Below are 18,730 nucleotides of genomic sequence, written 5' to 3'. Positions count from 1 at the left end.
GCAGGGCAGCAATTAACACAGCTGGATCTGCATGGCCACGTCTTTACTGATGCACAGGAGTTGCAGACAGAATTCATTTGAGAAATCCAGAGGGACAATCCCACAGCTGAACAGTCAGGATAAAGCACTGCCCACACACTGCACTGTTCTATTAACAGATGTCAGGATTATTTTTGGACCATGGCCTAAAAAGAGCTTTTCTCAAGCCTTAAGGTGTGTAAATAATTTTGTTTCTATTATTTCCTGTTCATTGCTGCCATTTTTACCTTCCCTGAAGGGTGAAGGTGTGAACCAAGGCAGCAGCATTGGCCAGCTCAGTGTGAACTGCTCTGCAAGCCAATACATGGAAATGCAGCCACAAGTGATGCCCAAATTTAGTAGTTCACACTGATGCCAAGCCCTGGAGTTTCTGTTACTCACTTTATCCCACCAAACTCCTGGGAAATGTGTAAGAACAGTGGTTTGGGGGTCACTTACCACATCCACGTGTGTCAGTCTGGCACAGGAATTGTTCAGGGGGAGGGAAAACACACACACACAACTCTTCACAGGTAAAAAACCAGTCCCATTCCTCCTCTGGAACAGGCAAGATCAGATCTTTTCTCTCCTAATTACCAAGGAATTTGTGAACAGGCAGTACCTGGGGCTGACATGCTACACCAGAGCCATGGTTGCATCCACATTTAATATCCCTTATGTACAGGCTGCAAATATCACAAAAGGAAGAGGAAAAACACTCACAGAAGTCAAGTAATTCTGATTTTATATTCAGGCTTTGCAAATCAAGGATGTCTTATTTTTACTATTCATTCAAGGCAAATTCTACACAGGCATGTCAAAAGCAGGAATTGAAAAACAGTGAACACAACAGTCTTGAAAACACGTTTAATGTCTAATCTTATACAAAAGTGACAGCATTTTCAAAAAAATATCAAATCCTGTATTTATAGCTTCTCACTATCATACAGCAATATTTGTTTCATCTAAAGAAAATACAGCAGCAGGTGATAATCTATACTTTAAAGATGTGATTGCTTATATTTCGTATTGTAAACAAATGCAGTATGTCAACCTCAAAGCACAAGTCAAAACGAACTCCTCAGCAATTGAACTCAAAATGATGCATAGAAATGTACAAATTCCATTGCAAAAGCTTCAGGCCAGAAGTTGCTCACACTTGACATAACGTGATAAAGTTACTACACGGTATATAGTGACACCTTGAGTTTTTACACAATAGATTAACAGGAATACCCTTTTCACTGCTATGCAAAGAACTCTGCTCACAAAAACAAAGGGGTTATGAAACAGTTTTCATGACCTCAAGAAATACGAATATACATTGAAAAACATCCCATATATATTGAATTTTAGCCTAAATGTTCCAGTAATAAATCCTGCCTATTTCAGGAAGAACCTAGAAATCTAGTTACTTTTACAAAACCCCTTTCCAAAAATCATTACTTGCTACTTTTGCTTTATCCTTTCCTATCTCTTCCCATTCCCTGCAGAGACATATGGCCAGTGCAATTCCAACTGGAGGGCTGCTACTGCATGATCCATTCATTTGGAATAAATGTGTTTTCATTACAATGATTTACAGTCTAAGGCTGCAGGTATCAAAAAAGCACTTAAGCAAATGCAGTCAATGTTGCTTACATTAATTTTAAATTAGTCTTGCCAAGTCTGCTTAGGGGGTAACTGGGGTTTTTTTAAGGTTAGTGAAGACTTGCACTTTTGGTTCTTATTCCAAGGGTTAGGTTGCTGGGGTTTAAGTTGAAGTGTTAAAAGTATTTTTGTTCAGCTCCAGTATTGTCTTCCTAAAAGAAAAAATAGACATTCCTTTGCTATCAGCTTTCATGATGTTGGATTAAAGCAGCCACAGCTCAGCTGGCTGCTTTCTCCTGCAAAAATACTGTAGGACTTTGCCATAAAGGCTATGACTACCAGGGAGCATCACCACCAGGTCACCCCATGTGCATTTAGAGTGTCCATCACACGCATGCAGGAAGCCACGAAAGTACTGGAAGAGAATTAACTCGTGTTCACAGTTCCATGATACAAAGACTCCCTAATGAGCTACCATGTGAAGCAAAATCTGTTCCTAATTCTACCCACAGAGTCTAAGTCAGGAGATCCCCAGCTGGGGAGGAAACAAACTGTCCGTGGTCCAAGTGTAGGCCATGAAGTACCACCAAGGGACGTGGCCGCGTCCCGGCAAACCCCTCGGATGTGCTTGGCACAGACATGGCAAGAACACGAAAGCTTAGGGCAGTGCCCCTCGGGAGAGGCAGCTGCACAGCAGTGCACAGGCTTCCTGACATTCAATTTCTCCCAAATTCCTCCTACTCCGTGAGGTATGCAGACACCCAGCTGGGAACAGGGGCTGCTCCCAGGGACAGCAAATGAGGGGCCCTCGCGCCCAAGCGCGGCAACGAGGATCTCCAATGTGACACAACTGTGCCAAAAACTGCTGGGAAGGGAATGCTCAGGTTGGGTTTTAAGCTCAAGTTCAGTTTCCAGGGACTCTGAAAAAGTCTGCCAGGTTTACACAACCCAGCAGCCAAGTCAAATTTGAAATTACTAGAACCCAGGTCAGAAATAGGGAAGTACCTACGTGGGGATCAGTTTCTCTTTATACAGACCAAGCCAAACTTCCAACCACCACAGAATGAGAACTGGCAACAGGATGTCCTCATTTGCATGCATAAAACTCACATTTTGCTGATTCAAAGTTAACTGCACATCCAGGTTATTTCACTTGCACAGGAATGCCTGTTTGTGAACACCAACAGTGTGCTGACAAGTCACACCAAGGCTTCCAAACGTGGCTCTTCTCCTCCGTAGTCCCAGACCTTGCAATTGGTTTGAGTATGTACAAAATGCTGAGAAAACCTTCGAGTTCACATGCTCTGTCTTGTTAGTTTGAATTACTGTAGCACGTTCAAAAATTAGGTTTCTTGACTAAAATGTTGAAACACTTTCTCTATTGACTTTTTAGAATAACCTGAAAATAGACAAAATATGACTATCCATCCGTTCAATGACCAGCAGGAGTCTGGCAACGAGACTTAAAGCATTAATGGAAATTTAAGAATTAACTTTTTTTAATTCCGTGGGCCTGATTCTTTATAATCCTTACATGGCAACTCCTGTTTTTCCAAGGAATACTTGCCAACATAAGAACCACAGGTGTGTTAGTTGATTTCTTCTCTTTGTATTTCACTTGATTAAACCAAATAATTATGCCAGCATATGAGCAAGGTAAATTGATGTAAACTGCTCCTTCATACTTCAAATGCACATACAAGAGGCAATATTCTTCATAGCCCCATACATTACTGAAACAAAAACTGTAAAAATCTCTGTAAGTAGTGGATGAAGGTGGAAAACTACAGTATTTTGTTGCCCAGAACGTATTCAGCGGTAAGGCTGCAAGAGAGAATAAGTTATGGTCAATACAGGTTTTTCACACAGCAGTTCACTCACAGTTACAAATACTGTTAATTAATCACAAATTCACCCTTATATTTTGTTATTCCCTCCCCATTGCTGTCAGCAAGCACTCTGGATTAAAGAGATTAGAATATTTTCTCTTTCAGAATTATTACAACGCTTTACCCCCTTTTATGGCTTTGGGTCTTTCCAAGCAGTGGAAGACCACTATAAGGTGAGACATTAACATAATTTAGCCATTCTGATATGTTTAATATTTAAATTGCTGTTATCCCACTGACTTGAGGAACAAAACTTGAGGTGTGCTGAAACTCCTTACCTGCACTAACAGGTTTTACGCTACTGAATTTCCCCACTTAAAAGTGAAACACTTTACAGTAATTTGACACCAAAATGAAATACTCACATGGGGACCACCAGGCATTGATGGAGCACCAGCAGGACCAGATGGCACTTGAAAAGGATTAGGGGGCGTAGGATATAGTCCTGGAGCTGGATATGATCCTGTGGGTGGAGGGAATGGCCCAGGCGGTGACGGTCCCCACGTTCCGGGTGGGACCGTATCCCACAGTACTGTCGGCGCAGCCCCTGGAGTCTGGGTGGGAGCAGAATATGGCCCTGGGGGTGGATATGGCATGCTGGGAGCAGGATACTGCCCTCCCATTGTTGGTCCCCATGCTCCAGAGGGCATCTATCCCCATGGCCCAACAGGAGCAGGAGCTGCAGCCAGCTCTGTTGGACCTCCGTAAGGTCGCGGAAGCTCTGGAAAGGGCATATTTGGTGGAGGATACTGCCCTGGTGGGACAGGACCTGGCACAGTTGGGGGTGGATATGGACCACCAGGAGGAGGGCAGGAGGGTCCAGTAGGAGGAGGAGGAAATGGAGCAGGCGGTCCCAGGGGCATTGAAGGATACATTCCCGTGGGAGGAGGTCCGAAGGACACGCTGGAAGCTGAAGTGTTTGGTGGCAGTCCTGTTGGAGTCATAGGGGGGGCACTGGGGTTATTCCAAGGGTTGGAAGCCGGCCAGCCCTGCAGAGGCTGCCCAGGCTGCTGGCCAGGCTTGGTGCTGCTCACTTTGGAGGTTTTAGCAGGCGACTGGTCTGGTAAAGCATCTGCCAACTGAAAGACAAAGCGCCGGTGAGAATGGAATGAGCAGGGCCGGAATTCCCGGCTGCAGACATTCCCCCACCACGTGGCTACAGCCCAGCTGCCCAGCGGAGGAGAGGAGCTCTGGAGGGAGGAGAGGAGCTCTGGAGGGAGGAGAAGAGTTCTCGGTGGCTGCACACAGATGATTACATTCATTTTTGTGCAGCTTCTATCACTAAGGCAGCAGAGGCATTCTGACAGGCCGCACTTAAAAAAGCCAGAGATAAAAGGCGACCCACCACACGGAACAACAGGTGGCTGCAGCACAGACCTGAAAACATTTCCCTAGATTTGCATTACAACTATCCTGATGCCATGAAAGCACAGCTCCTTTGTTAATGTCACAGGAGAGAACCCATGAGGCACCCGGCAGCTTCCGATGGTTAGTCCAGGGATTGCTACATGTACCCAAAAGGAAAACACCACTACTGCCACACAGAGGAAATGTCTCAGCTCCCCTTTTCCATCAAAAACCTATGTCAGCTTTTGGAATAATCAACACAACTGGCTGATCTTCAGGAAAGAAAAACTGTTACTTACCGGAAAATCATCAGTTCCAGACATTGTGCTGAAAAGTAAGGTAAGATAAAGTGAAATTTGTTGAAAATAATAAAGGTGTTTTTAAGCAAGACTAAATGAGACATCTGCATTTGTCTCATTGGGAGCTCAGCAGGTGCAGAACCAGCAGCACCTCTTGGTGCCTTGGTTCCAGAGCCTGTGGCCCACACCAGCTCCTGGAGCTCGGATCAGGGTGAGCAATGCTCGTGGACACCTGTGCCAGGTGTTGCTTTGGGGATCCCCACTTACTGGATAATGGGAATAAATTTACTCTCTGTTTTAGCCCTGGGTTTATTGCTGTCCCAGCTGCCTCCCTGTGCTCACAGAGTGACCCAAACATTTTCTCTGGATGAAGTTCCCATGAAAAGGAAAGCCCTGAGCCTCCACCTGCCTCCTCTTGTTGAAAGCTTTGTAACAAGCTGGCTCCGAGCTAAAGGTCACAGTGAGATTAATTTGACCGAGATAGAGAATGAGGGGAGTTGCCATTCCAATTAAACTGTGTGTCCTTGTCCCACGGGATGAAGTAATGCACAGTAACAGGTGGTAAAGCCAAACCTTGGGAAAGTAGTAATAGTTGCACCAAAACAGCACGTAGATAGCTGATAACTAATTAGCCAATGGTGAGCTGGGATTTTGCACTATGCATGAGCTAATTAAAGGGTGTATAATAATTGGTGATTCGGGAATAAAGACGAGACTTGTAGATCATCATCTGGTGAGCGAGTCTTCCTTCTCCCTCAAATGGTGACCCCGACGTGATCCCGTAAGACGACTACGGACGGACACGGCTGCCACGGATCGGAGAAGTAGGAGCGGGTCCCTCTGAAGCAAGGGGTGGGCCGGCAAACGAACCACTGCGAGTTCGCGGCCCTGGGAGCTATATAGATAGTCCCAGCCTACGTGCTGCCGGAGCCTGAAAGCCTTGCAACAGCGCTGATTAGAAATGGAAAGGCAAGCAGCATATGATTTATTTACTTGCTTTTTAAAAAAACGTCAGGTTAAGGACATAGACTTGCAGAAAGAGCTCCCACAGTTGTTAGCTTACAGGTATGCACAAGGAGTTTCTCAAAATCCTTATACAGTACATGAATTAACAGAGTGGCGTAAGTTCAGGACCAGGAGGGCGACAGGGGCCGCGGAGGAGCCCGGGGCAGACACGGCGGCGAGAACGCGTATGGTGGCGGCGGCATACTCGGTGCCGGGGGCGGTTACGCGCACCGCGGGTCCAGTGACACGCACGGTGACAAAAACTCGCACAGCAGCTGTCCGTGGGGAAAGCGCACAGATCGCCAGGGCCGGGCCAGCCAAGGTGAGATGCGGGGGCCGAATACGCGGCAGCGACAAGCGCAGTGCCGGTGGTAGCGGCGGCGGACACGCACCAGTAACGCGAAACCCGAAAGCTGGAGCTGGGAGGGCTTTTTCACTTTTTGCAAGCGCACAAGAGCACCAGCGGTGTGGGACGTGCTCCCGCTGGCTGCGGGTGCTGGCGCAGAGCCAGGGGGAACAAGCCCGAGCGGAGATACAGGCGGAGCGGAGCCCAAACGAGATCGGTGCTGCGCGGGTCCGGGCGAGGGCGTTCCTTTCCGCACTCCCGAGGTGGCGCAGACTGAGGCTGTGCCGGAGCAGGTGGAGACGTTCCTCAAGGCACCGCCCTGTCACAGCTGCCAGGCCACCACAGCAGCCAGCCCATCGCAGCAATTCAAACAAGTGTCTGAGAAAAAACAGGTCAGGAATTTTCTTCAAGATCAGGATGGAAAACTTCTGAAAATTCACACAGTGCTTCATCCAGCGCAACTCCACAAAAAATGCAGCAGATGTTATGCGGGGCATTTCACCCAACTGTTCCACAGGCTTTACAGTTTGTTTACCAGTTTTTTTTTGTAAATGTGTTTGCTTTTTTAAAAGTGGTAGAATATTTGAGTTTGATGCCTTAAGGTTTGATGACTTCATTGCCTTTCCCTTGCCTGAGGCGGGAGCAACCTTTTAGGGGGGCAGAGTCTAAGTAAACTTCCTGGTTTCTGTTTGGACTACATGTGAGAATATTTAAACTGTAATATTTCTGTATACTATAGTCTTTACGGTCTTTGCTCTCTTCTATTCATTAAGAGATGGCATTAGATAAATGGATGTAAATGTGCTAATTGTTTTTGTACTGTCCTTATTTTAAGTGAAATTATTTGTGTTTAAAATTATCTGTCATCTTTCTCAGTTTTGTTTTAAAATATCTATGCAAACTGTCCAGCTTTACCAGCCTGTTACCCTTCAGTTAATGATTGTTGTCAATCAGTAAGAAATCTCAGTGTAACAAAATGCCAGCAAAAAAAAAAAAAAAAAAAGGAAACTGCTTTTATTGTAAAAAAATTATTCCCAGAGAAACAAAATGTCATGTAAAGATGAAAGTATTAGTAAAGATTTAATTACCCAAGGTGTCTTAGAAGACCAAGCATTTGAGAAAGGTGAATCAGACCCTGTTATAGGGTCATCAGTTGATTCCCCAATGATTCAAAGTTTTAAGAATTATTTATATTAAATTTATAACCTTTGTTATTTTCAGTTTTTGTAAGTAATGCTGATAGATAGTGATTGATGTTAATACTAGATGAATACTTTGGGAAAGATGTCTTAACCCCTTCAAGCACTTCTTGTTTGGGAGTTTTCAGATTTTTGTGATGAGAGTTGTTGTAGCATTTGCAGCCGGCTTTCATGTGTTTTTCTATTTTTTTGTGTGATCACCTGCAAGACACGTGTCTCTTCAGGATCCTGTCTTTTTATTTCCTAACTATTTAGATGTTTCTGACGGTTTTTATCCAAATTACCAGTTTTGTGGTTCTTTTAATTATTATTACAGGAATACTCCAGCAGAGAATTCAAGAAGTTTGCTGTGTTTGGAAAATCTCTGTCTTGACAGAAACTTCAGAAGGATTCAATTATTTGCTGGTTTGATTGGTTTGTAACCCTAAGGTTTCTTGTTTATAACAGTTGTTTTTCAAAGTCCTGTTTAAAAAAATGTGTTAAGTGATACTCACCAATTAGAGTTCGGGCTCTGGCCAAGTTCTAACTCTATTTGGATGGAGTGACTGACAATCAACCCAGATGTTTTCTGCATCAAAAAGTATTCAAGTCCTTTTGACTTGGCGATTTGACCATCTACGACGGCTGAGCCATTTTCAGAGGTGATTTGGAGAAACATGAATCCGGACATGATTTCTCCAGTTCTCTGTCATTTTAAAGTTTATCAGCTGTTGCAGACTCTGAGATAAGAGTTCAGTGTTGTAGTGTTTAGTAATTTTCTGATCTTGTATGTGTTGTATGAATTTATCGGATCATTCTGTATCAATACATACAAAAATTAAAGAGCTCTAGAAAGGGCTACACGCCCTGAAGGAGGATGATGGATTGGGATTAGAAGGATGGTTAAAGAGCCTGAGACTGGGCCCTTGGCTGAGAATAATGATCATGTATGCTATAGGGATATTAGGTGTGATAGTATTGCTAATGCTTGTATTACCATGCTTGCTTAATTGCGTACAAAGAATGGTGAGTCAGATGATGGAAAGGGCTTGGAAAACAACACTTCTGGCCCAAAAAGAAAGCGGGGGAAATGTTGAGAGCTTTGTAACAAGCTGGCTCCGAGCTAAAGGTCACAGTGAGATTAATTTGACCGAGATAGAGAATGAGGGGAGTTGCCATTCCAATTAAACTGTGTGTCCTTGTCCCACGGGATGAAGTAATGCACAGTAACAGGTGGTAAAGCCAAACCTTGGGAAAGTAGTAATAGTTGCACCAAAACAGCACGTAGATAGCTGATAACTAATTAGCCAATGGTGAGCTGGGATTTTGCACTATGCATGAGCTAATTAAAGGGTGTATAATAATTGGTGATTCGGGAATAAAGACGAGACTTGTAGATCATCATCTGGTGAGCGAGTCTTCCTTCTCCATCATCCTCTCAGACAGGTGTGACACAGGATGAAAATGGGTCACATTGCAATAGCAAAAAAATATTTTAAGCATTCATATGGAGCATATGGAGCCTGCCCAGACAGGGAGGCCTGGGAAGGATTCCAGGTGTTTTCTAAACTGGGATTTGGAAAAGGTATAGCAGGATTCTTGTGGGTGAAGTCAATGCCGCTAAACCAAAGCATGATTAAATCAGAGAATCATGGAATAGTTTGGGTTGGAAGGGACATTAAAGATCACCTAGTTACAACTCCCTGCTGTGGGCAGGGACACCTTCCACCATCCCAGATTGCTCCAAGCCCATCCAACCTGCCCAGGGGCAGCCACAGCTTCTCTGGGCACCCTGTGCTAGGGCCTGCCCACCCTCAAAATTCTTCCCAGTATCCCATCCATCCCTGCCCTCTGGCAGTGGGAGCCATTCCCTGGGTCCTGTCCCTCCATGCCTTGTCCCCAGTCCCTCTCCAGCTCTCCTGGAGCCCCTTCAGGCCCTGCCAGGGGCTCTGAGCTCTCCGTGGAGCCTTCTTCTCTCCAGGGGAACATTCCCAGCTCTCCCAGCCTGGCTCCAGCCCTGCAGCAGCTCTGTGGCTCCTCTGGACTTGTCCCAACAGGTCCATGTCCTTCTGAGGTTGGGGACCTCAGAGCTGGAATCACACAGATCTTATTGCTAAAAATAAAAACTATAGTTTGCTGATGGTTTATCCTCCAATTATTTCAGAATAAATAACACCACCAAGGGCAGAGGATGCTTTTGTTTACATTCACCAACTCCAGAGCCTGACTGCAGAGGTGTCACTAAAATGTATCCAACTTCCAACCTCTCCACACTTCCAAAAAAATAGGCACCAAAAAATAGGGACCAATGAGACATATTAACACATAACCAGAGGTGAAGAACTGTTTAAAAAGATTACCAAGAGCAGCCAAAAAGTTTTAGGGGAGAGTGTAGGAGCCAGAAAGGAACATAAGAGGAGGAAAAATGTAAAAGACAAGTCACAAGTATAAATACTACTGCAAAGTTGCTTCCCACAAAACAAAATCCTTGTATTTCCCTTGTTGATGGTAAAGAACTGACTTCTAAGACAGAGAATGGTCTCGGGCATGGAGGTTCATAAAGAAAACCCAGCTCAAATAGGTTTAGAAGCTCCCTTAGGTTAATATATATTCACATTATTTACATTTTACTCCTTTAGGTTAATATATATCCACATTACTTACATTATATTATTTACACAATCTTCTCTGAAACTGTATGGTGAGTTTGTTACTACCCACACAATCGCCTGACCTCAGGACAGCTCTGGATCAGACAAGGGGCCATTTAGCTCAGCATCCAATTTTATCTTAACAAAGTAGAGAAGAACAAGAACAGGAATGACTCTCACCCCAATACTTCAGTGATTCCAAGCTCAGACACCTACTAAGACAATTTCCATGGAGCAATAACCTCAAATAATTCCTTTTTCACAAACACACCCAGTTTTCTCACTTAGATGAGGGGATGTCCCATTTGCCCACTTCAGAGTTGTTCCTACAACACCCACTGGCTGCTATTTGTTGCACAGAAGCCACCTCCTTTCTTTGTTCTAAAAAAACCTGGATTTTACTACTTTCACTTGTAGCTCCTCCATTCTTGCAGCTGAGGAAATCAGCAAGTTTATTCTAACCCACCCTTCCCGTGCTGATCACTATCCTACAGATTTTTACCATTTTCTTTCATCTCTCCCTTTTCCAGGCTGAGTTCCAGCTATTTCCCTTGACCCCTGTGCAGCAGCTCTTCCCTACCTTTGATTATTCTCCCTTGCCTCAATTTGAGGCTTTTCCAAGTCTTTTGCAATTTTATGCAAGCATGAATTTGCTAAGACCTTTTAAAGTGCAGTTTTACTGAAAGAAACAACAATGTGGAATTTGGCAAACTTCCCGGCAAACCAGCAGCTTCTTGAAATTGCATTTAGTGTAATTCCAGATGGTCAATTTACCAGCATTTCTGTTAAAGAACCTCCAGCAAGCGCCGTGGTGGGGGGGCCTGGCTGAGCCGCGCCAGGGGCTCGAGGGAACCACGCTGGGAGCAGCTGAGCCACGCACCCCAAACTGCCTGCGGTTCCCCAGAGGGAAGGGGCAGGGGATCCACCCAGTGCATCCCCAGCAGGACGGCGTTGGAAGTGGGTTGTCCTGCAGCCGGGGGCCGTGCTGGGCTGGGAGATGGAGCAGGAGAGAGGGGGAAAGGGGCAGTGACTTCCTCCTCACCTGCCTGCGTGTCTCAGGGCATATTTTGCTTCCTTGTAGCATTCTCTTCCATTGGGCCAAGGTTTGGTAATGGGAAAACCTGCTTTGGGGAAAAACAAGGGATGAGCACAGAGAGGCTGAAGGTCTTCCGCCCAAGTCCATCTCTAGAAGTCACGTGGTGTCCATGAAAACCTTCAAAAAGCAAAAGTGAATCTAAAAAAAAGCCACCACGAGTGTCCCACTTCCCGTCTCATCTCTCCGGGGTTCTGGTGGACCCCCCTCTCATGGCTGCCAAAGATCCCATAGCTCTTGGGGATCCCCCTCTCTCCAGGGTCTTGCTTAGGGATACTGGGGGGTTTTGGGGTCCCAGGGTCCCTGTCTCCAGCCTCCACCCAATCCAGTTACTTGGGGCTCTCTCCTCTCCCCACTGCCCTGTCCTGGTTTAGGGAAAATTTGGGAGAAAACCTCCAAAAGGGGATTCCACTAGAAAGCAAATTCAAGCGGCCCCTCCACCAACCAGTTCGGGAAAAGATTTCCTTGGAGAAAAGTAGAAAAAACCTGGTTATTTAACAGGCAAGGAATTCACAAGCAGAGCAAATGACCAATATTAAACAACAAAACCTCTTGCCACTCCAAAAGAGATGACAAACTCAGCAAGTCCCTCCCTGGGCTGTAGCTCAGCTCACTCATTCTCTTATCAGTCTCTTATCTGTCTCTTATCAGTTCCTCCATCACTGGAAAAGCCACAGCCCAGGCTCGGCCTGGTGGGCCACAGTTATGAGCTGCCAGTGCCCTTCTGGGTGTTCAGTCCAGAGCAGGTTAAAACAGCTCCAAAGAAAAAGAAAAATCACAGTCCAGGGAACTTATCTGCCTCAGAGAGCTAAAAAAAGCCTAAAAGCCAAGGAGAGCCCTGTCCCACCATCTGTCCCTCCAGGAGCTGGAATGTGGAGGAGTGAATGCAGTTTCTAAAACAAACTGCTTGCTTCTTCCTGCCTCCCTTCACTTTCAGAACCAGCCTTAAATGTGCAGAACTCATTTCTGGGCTAAACAGACAAATGGGGGTATGAGCATGATCCCAGGTTCAGCCCTTCTGGGGGTTTGGGGGTGTCTCTGTCCCTCTGACCCCGATGATGTTTGGGTGGGGTCACACCAGGGCTGAGAGGAAGAGAGACCCCCCCGGCCTCCCCAGGGATGAGAAGGTCGGAGAGCCCCCCCAGCCCCAAGCACCCTCAGCGGTGAGAGGGACACAGAGCCCCTGGTCCCCAGCCCTGCACAAGCATTCCCTGAGGCCAGCGGGATGGAGAGACCCCCGAGCAACCACCAGGGCAAGGGGACAGAGACCTCCGAGCATCCCCTGGGCTGAGAGGGACAGAGACTGCCCCGAGCATCCCCCTGGCATGGGGGTGAGAGGGAGGGAGACCCCCAGGCATTCCCTGGGGTGAGAATGATGGAGACCACCTCAGGAATGGCCTGAGATGACAGGGACAGGGACAAAATCCCCCCAAGCCCCTCCCAAGCATCCCTCAAGCATCCCCTGGGCACTGGACAAAATAAACTTGGCAGAAATCAAACTTAACACCACGTTAAATGCCTTGAGGAACATTTGCTATTGCCACAAGTCACTTGTGATGGAAATGTAAACAAATCCCAAACATTAATAAACCAACAATAGAAGGAATTCTGTGGCAATTCCAAGTTTCATCGGTTCCTGCACAGCTCCAGCTTGGCAGCTGGCAGGTTCCAAAAAAAAAACAAAACAAAAGATGGAAATTTGGCCCAAGATTATTAAAAGGAAGGAAAAACTCTGTATAGCTGTGACAAAGGTGACAGGGACGAAGACACTTATTATTTTCACATGTGGCAAAGTCTCCAAGCCTGTGAATTCAGGACTAATTTAGGAATTTAGCTACTTGAGCTGGGCTTCCTGTAGGACTTCTAGCAGCCTTGCGTTCCTCATGTTGGGGTGAATGAATCTCGTCAGTCTTGCTGGTATCATTTGCTCCCTTTCCTCCAGTGATTTTAATAAAATTTTCAAGGGAAGACAACAAAATATTTTCATTACACTGGCCAGGCACAGCAGCCATTTTCCTCATCAGTTCTCCCACAAGTCCCTCAGAAGAAGTGGCGTCCAATTTTCCAAGAGTTCCTCCAGACAGATCCACAACCACCTCAGAGGAGGGAACAATACTGTTGTCAAAGGCACTTGGGGTCAGAGAACAGTGCCTAAACTCACTGTGCCAAAATAATGTCACAATTTGGTTAAGAAAATTGTTAGAGAGATGCCTCTTTCCCAGTTAAGGTGCTAATGAGACCAAATCCAAAGTGGATATTATTGAACAGGAAATGTGAGGTAGAGAGAGAGATGGAAAGAAAAAGAAAAGCGGGAGAGAAGGGAGTGACAGGGACAGAGACCTCCCCTGGGGTGAGGCAAGTGTGACATTGTCCCCTGTGTGGGTGGCCTTCCCGGGGTGGGGGTTTTACACCTGAGCCAGTTTGGGTAAGGGGGGTGGTGTTTACCCCCTGAGCAGGGATTACCCCACGGTTTCAGGTTGCAGTGCAAGATGTAACCAAAAGCATGTTTTCCATCACCACCTTTAGAAACTGTTATAAATAAGCAGGGCAGTGTTCTTTATCTCTTCCACGACTCAGCCCTGATAACGCCCTCCAGGGGCTATCTTCTGTTAATTGCCCATTGAGTGTCACTGCAGGACTGATAAAATGACATCATCCCATTGTGGAATGCTCCGCCCAGGGGGAGAAGCCACACATTCCTACCTGGATATAAGCTGAGGCTTGCAAGACCAGGAGCAGCTTGCCTATGGGATTCCTGACGGAGAAGGAAGACTCGTTCACCAGATGATGATCTACAAGTCTCGTCTTTATTCCCGAATCGCCAATTATTATACACCTTTTAATTAGCTCATGCATAGTGCAAAATCCCAGCTCACTATTGGCTAATTAGTTATCAGCTATCTACATGCTGTTTTGGTGCAACTACCACCACTTTCCCAAGCTGTCCCGCTCCACCACCTGTCTCTGTGTATTTCTTCATCCGTGGGACAAGGACACACAGTTTAATTGGAATGGCAACTCCCCTCATTCTCTATCTCGGTCAAATTAATCTCACTGTGACCTTTAGCTCGGAGCCAGCTTGTTACAAAGCTCTCAACATTTCCCCCGTTTTCTTTTTGGGCCAGAAGTGTTGTTTTCCAAGCTTTTTCCATCATCTGATTCACCATTCTTTGTACGCAATTAAGCAAGCATGGTAATACAAGCATTAGCAATACTATCACACCTAATATCCCTATAGCATACATGATCATTATTCTCAGCTAAGGGCCCAGTCCCAGGCTCTTTAACCATCCTTCTAATCCCAATCCATCATCCTCTTTCAGGGCGTGTAGCCCTTTCTGGAGCTCTTTAATTTTTGTATGTATTGATACAGAATGATCCGATAAATTCATACAACACGTACCCTCAAATTCCTCACAACCATGGTCTTGAGCTAATAATAAGAAATCGATTGCGGCTCTATTCTGCAATACTGCATGATTTACACTTTGTACATCTTGAGACAGCATGTCCAATATCTGTCTGTCTTCTTTGCTTGTTGAATGGTCAACGTTTCTCTTGCTCTTGATAGAGTTACACATTCGTCATTGAAATCCATCTGGACTTTGCACCTGTTAAAACACAAACAAATCCCATGTCCCTGCAGGACTGAAGAATCCTCTCAAAATCCTGGAGGTGAAGAATGGGTCCTGGTTTCATTTTGCAATGTTATATAAAGAAATGTTAAGATAAGAGTAATTAGGAATTAATTTAGATAATACACACAATCAACAACACATACAAGATCAGAAAATTACTAAACACTACAACACTGAACTCTTATCCCAGAGTCTGCGACAGCTGATAAACCTTAAAATGACAGAGAATTGGAGAAATCATGTCCGGATTCATGTTTCTCCAAATCACCTCTGAAAATGGCTCAGCCGTCATAGATGGTCAAATCGCCAAGTCAAAAGGACTTGAATACTTTTTGATGCAGAAAACATCTGGGTTGATTGTCAGTCACTCCATCCAAATAGAGTTAGAACTTGGCCAGAGCTCGAACTCTAATTGGTGAGTATCACTTAACACATTTTTTTAAACAGGACTTTGAAAAACAACTGTTATAAACAAGAAACCTTAGGGTTACAAACCAATCAAACCAGCAAATAATTGAATCCTTCTGAAGTTTCTGTCAAGACAGAGATTTTCCAAACACAGCAAACTTCTTGAATTCTCTGCTGGAGTATTCCTGTAATAATAATTAAAAGAACCACAAAACTGGTAATTTGGATAAAAACCCTCAGAAACATCTAAATAGTTAGGAAATAAAAAGACAGGATCCTGAAGAGACACGTGTCTTGCAGGTGATCACACAAAAAACCAAAAAAAATAGAAAAACACATGAAAGGAAAACACATGAAAGCCGGCTGCAAATGCTACAACATACCAACAACAATTCTCATCATAAAAATCTGAAGATTCACACCACTAAACCAACTCATCAACCAGAAGTGCTTGAAGGCGTTAACACAACCTTCCCAAAGCATTCATCCAACATTAACAACAATCATCATTTATCAGCATTACCTACAAAAACCGAAAATAACAAAGGTTATAAACTTAATATAAATAATTCTTAAAACTTTGAATCATTGGGGAATCAACTGATGACCCCACAACAGGGTCTGACTGACCTTTCCCAAATGCTCTGTCTTCTAAGACACCTTGGGTAATTGAATCTTTACTAATACTTTCATCTTTACATGACATTTTGTTTCTCTGGGAATAATTTTTTACAATAGAAGCAGTTCCTCTGGCATTTTGTTACACTGAGATTTCTTACTGATTGACAACAATCATTAACTGAAGGGTAACAGGCTGGTAAAGCTGGACAGTTTGCATAGATATTTTAAAACAAAACTGAGAAAGATGACAGATAATTTTAAACACAAATAATTTCACTTAAAATAAGGACAGTACAAAAATACTTAGCACATTTACATCCATTTATCTAATGCCATCTCTTAATGAATAGTAGAGAGCAAAGACCGTAAAGACTATAGTATACAGAAATATTACAGTTTAAATATTCTCACATGTAGTCCAAACAGAAACCAGGAAGTTTACTTAGACTCTGCCCCCCTAAAAGGTTGCTCCCGCCTCAGGCAAGAGAAAGGCAATGAAGTCATCAAACCTTAAGGCATCAAACTCAAATATTCTACCACTTTTAAAAAAGCAAACACATTTACAAAAAAAACTGGTAAACTAACTGCAAAGCCTGTGAAGCAGTTGGGTGAAGTGCCCTGTATAACATCTGCTGCATTTTCTGTGGAGTTGCCCCTTTTTTTTTTTTTTTTTTTTTCATAAAAAGCTGGATGAAGCACTGTGTGAATTTTCAGAAGTTTTCCATCCTGATCTTGAAGAAAATTCCTGACCTGTTTTTTCTCAGACACTTGTTTGAATTGCTGCGATGGGCTGGCTGCTGTGGTTGCCTGGCAGCTATGACAGGGCGGTGCCTTGAGGAATGTCTGCCCGTGCCTCGTCTCCGCCTGCTTGGGCACAGCCTCAGCCTGCACCACCTCGGGGGTGTGGAAAGGAACGCCCTCGCCCGGACTCGGGCAGCCTTGATCTCGTTTGGGCTCCGCTCCGCCTGGATCTCCGCTCGGGCTGGTTCCCCCTGGCTCTACGCCAACACCCGCAGCCAGCGGGAGTACGTCCCACACCGCTGGTACTCTTGTGCGCTTGCAAAAAGTGAAAAAGCCCTCCCAGCTCCAGCTTTCAGGTTTCACGTTACTGGTGCGTGTCCGCCGCCGCTACCACCGGCACTGCACTTGTCGCTGCCGCGTATTTGGCCCCCGCATCTCGCCTTGGCTTGCCCGGCCCTGGCAATCTGTGCGCTTTCCCCACGGACAGCTGCTGTGCGAGTTTTTGTCACCGTGCGTGTCACTGGACCCGCGGTGCGTGTAACCGCCCCCGGCACCGAGTATGCCGCCGCCACCATACGCGTTCTCGCCGCCGTGTCTGCCCCGGGGTCCTCCGCGGCCCCTGTCGCCCTCCTGGTCCCGAACTTACGCCACTCTGTTAATTCATGTACTGTATAAGGATTTTGAGAAACTCCTTGTGCATACCCATAAGCTAACAACTGTGGGAGCTCTTTCTGCAAGTCTATGTCCTTAACCTGACGCTTTTTTAAAAAGCAAGTAAATAAATCATATGCTGCTTGCCTTTCCATTTCTAATCAGAGCTGTTGCAAGGCTTTCAGGCTCCGGCAGCACGTAGGCTGGGACTATCTATATAGCTCCCAGGGCCGCGAACTCGCAGTGGTTCATTTGCCGTCCCACCCCTTGCTTCAGAGGGACCCGCTCCTACTTCTCTGATCCGTGGCAGCCGTGTCCGTCCTTAGTCGTCTTACGGGATCACGTCGGGGTCACCATTTGAGGGAGAAGGAAGACTCGTTCACCAGATGATGATCTACAAGTCTCGTCTTTATTCCCGAATCACCAATTATTATACACCTTTTTATTAGCTCATGCATAGTGCAAAATCCCAGCTCACTATTGGCTAATTAGTTATCAGCTATCTACGTGCTGTTTTGGTGCAACTACCACCACTTTCCCAAGCTGTCCCGCTCCACCACCTGTCTCTGTGTATTTCTTCATCCGTGGGACAAGGACACACAGTTTAATTGGAATGGCAACTCCCCTCATTCTCTATCTCGGTCAAATTAATCTCACTGTGACCTTTAGCTCGGAGCCAGCTTCTTACAAAGCTCTCAACAGATTCCCACAGGCCAAGAGCTCCATCACCACCTCTGGACCTTCAGAGGAAGACCAGACCCTTCTACAGGATCACTGCTTTGACAGAATCACGTTCATCACTCCAACAGGACCGCACCCACCATTTAATGCGACTGCTACCACCACCCTGACTAACAGGGTGCCAGGTTATATCCTGACTCTCTTGGTTTAAGGCAGTGTTTCTGTATCATTGCCTTGATCTAAATTTTCTTTTTAAATTGTAATTCTGACTTAGACTCTCCCTGTGGTTTGCCTTGAAACCAGTACAAAACTCCATGTACTCATCCATTGTTTTCCTCTCAAATAAGGTTTTCCCATTCCCAAACCTTGGCTGGATGGAGAGGGAGGCTGCAAGGAAGAGGAAGATATCCTGGGACACCCAGGAAGGTGAGGAGGAAGTCAGTGCCCCTTTACCCCTCTCTCCTGCTCCATCTCCCAGCCCAGCATGGTGCCTGGCTACAGGACAACCCTGCTTCCAACACCATCCTCCTGGGGATACCCAGAAAGGATCTCCTTCCCCTTCCCTCTGGCATGG

The 18,730-nt window shown here is 45.5% G+C and overlaps 1 pseudogene; it reads right to left on the bottom strand.

The window, feature by feature from the left end:
* Nucleotides 1-863: 863 nt before the first annotated feature.
* On the bottom strand, nt 864-5,167 carry LOC135289195 (MAPK-interacting and spindle-stabilizing protein-like; annotated as a pseudogene).
* Between the last annotated feature and the right edge of the window lie 13,563 nt (nt 5,168-18,730).

Source organism: Passer domesticus, chromosome W (assembly GCF_036417665.1).
Source record: "Passer domesticus isolate bPasDom1 chromosome W, bPasDom1.hap1, whole genome shotgun sequence".
NCBI classification, from domain to species: Eukaryota; Metazoa; Chordata; class Aves; order Passeriformes; family Passeridae; genus Passer; species Passer domesticus.
The sequence above is the reverse complement of the archived record's forward strand: the minus strand, read 5'-3'. Positions and strand labels throughout refer to the sequence as shown.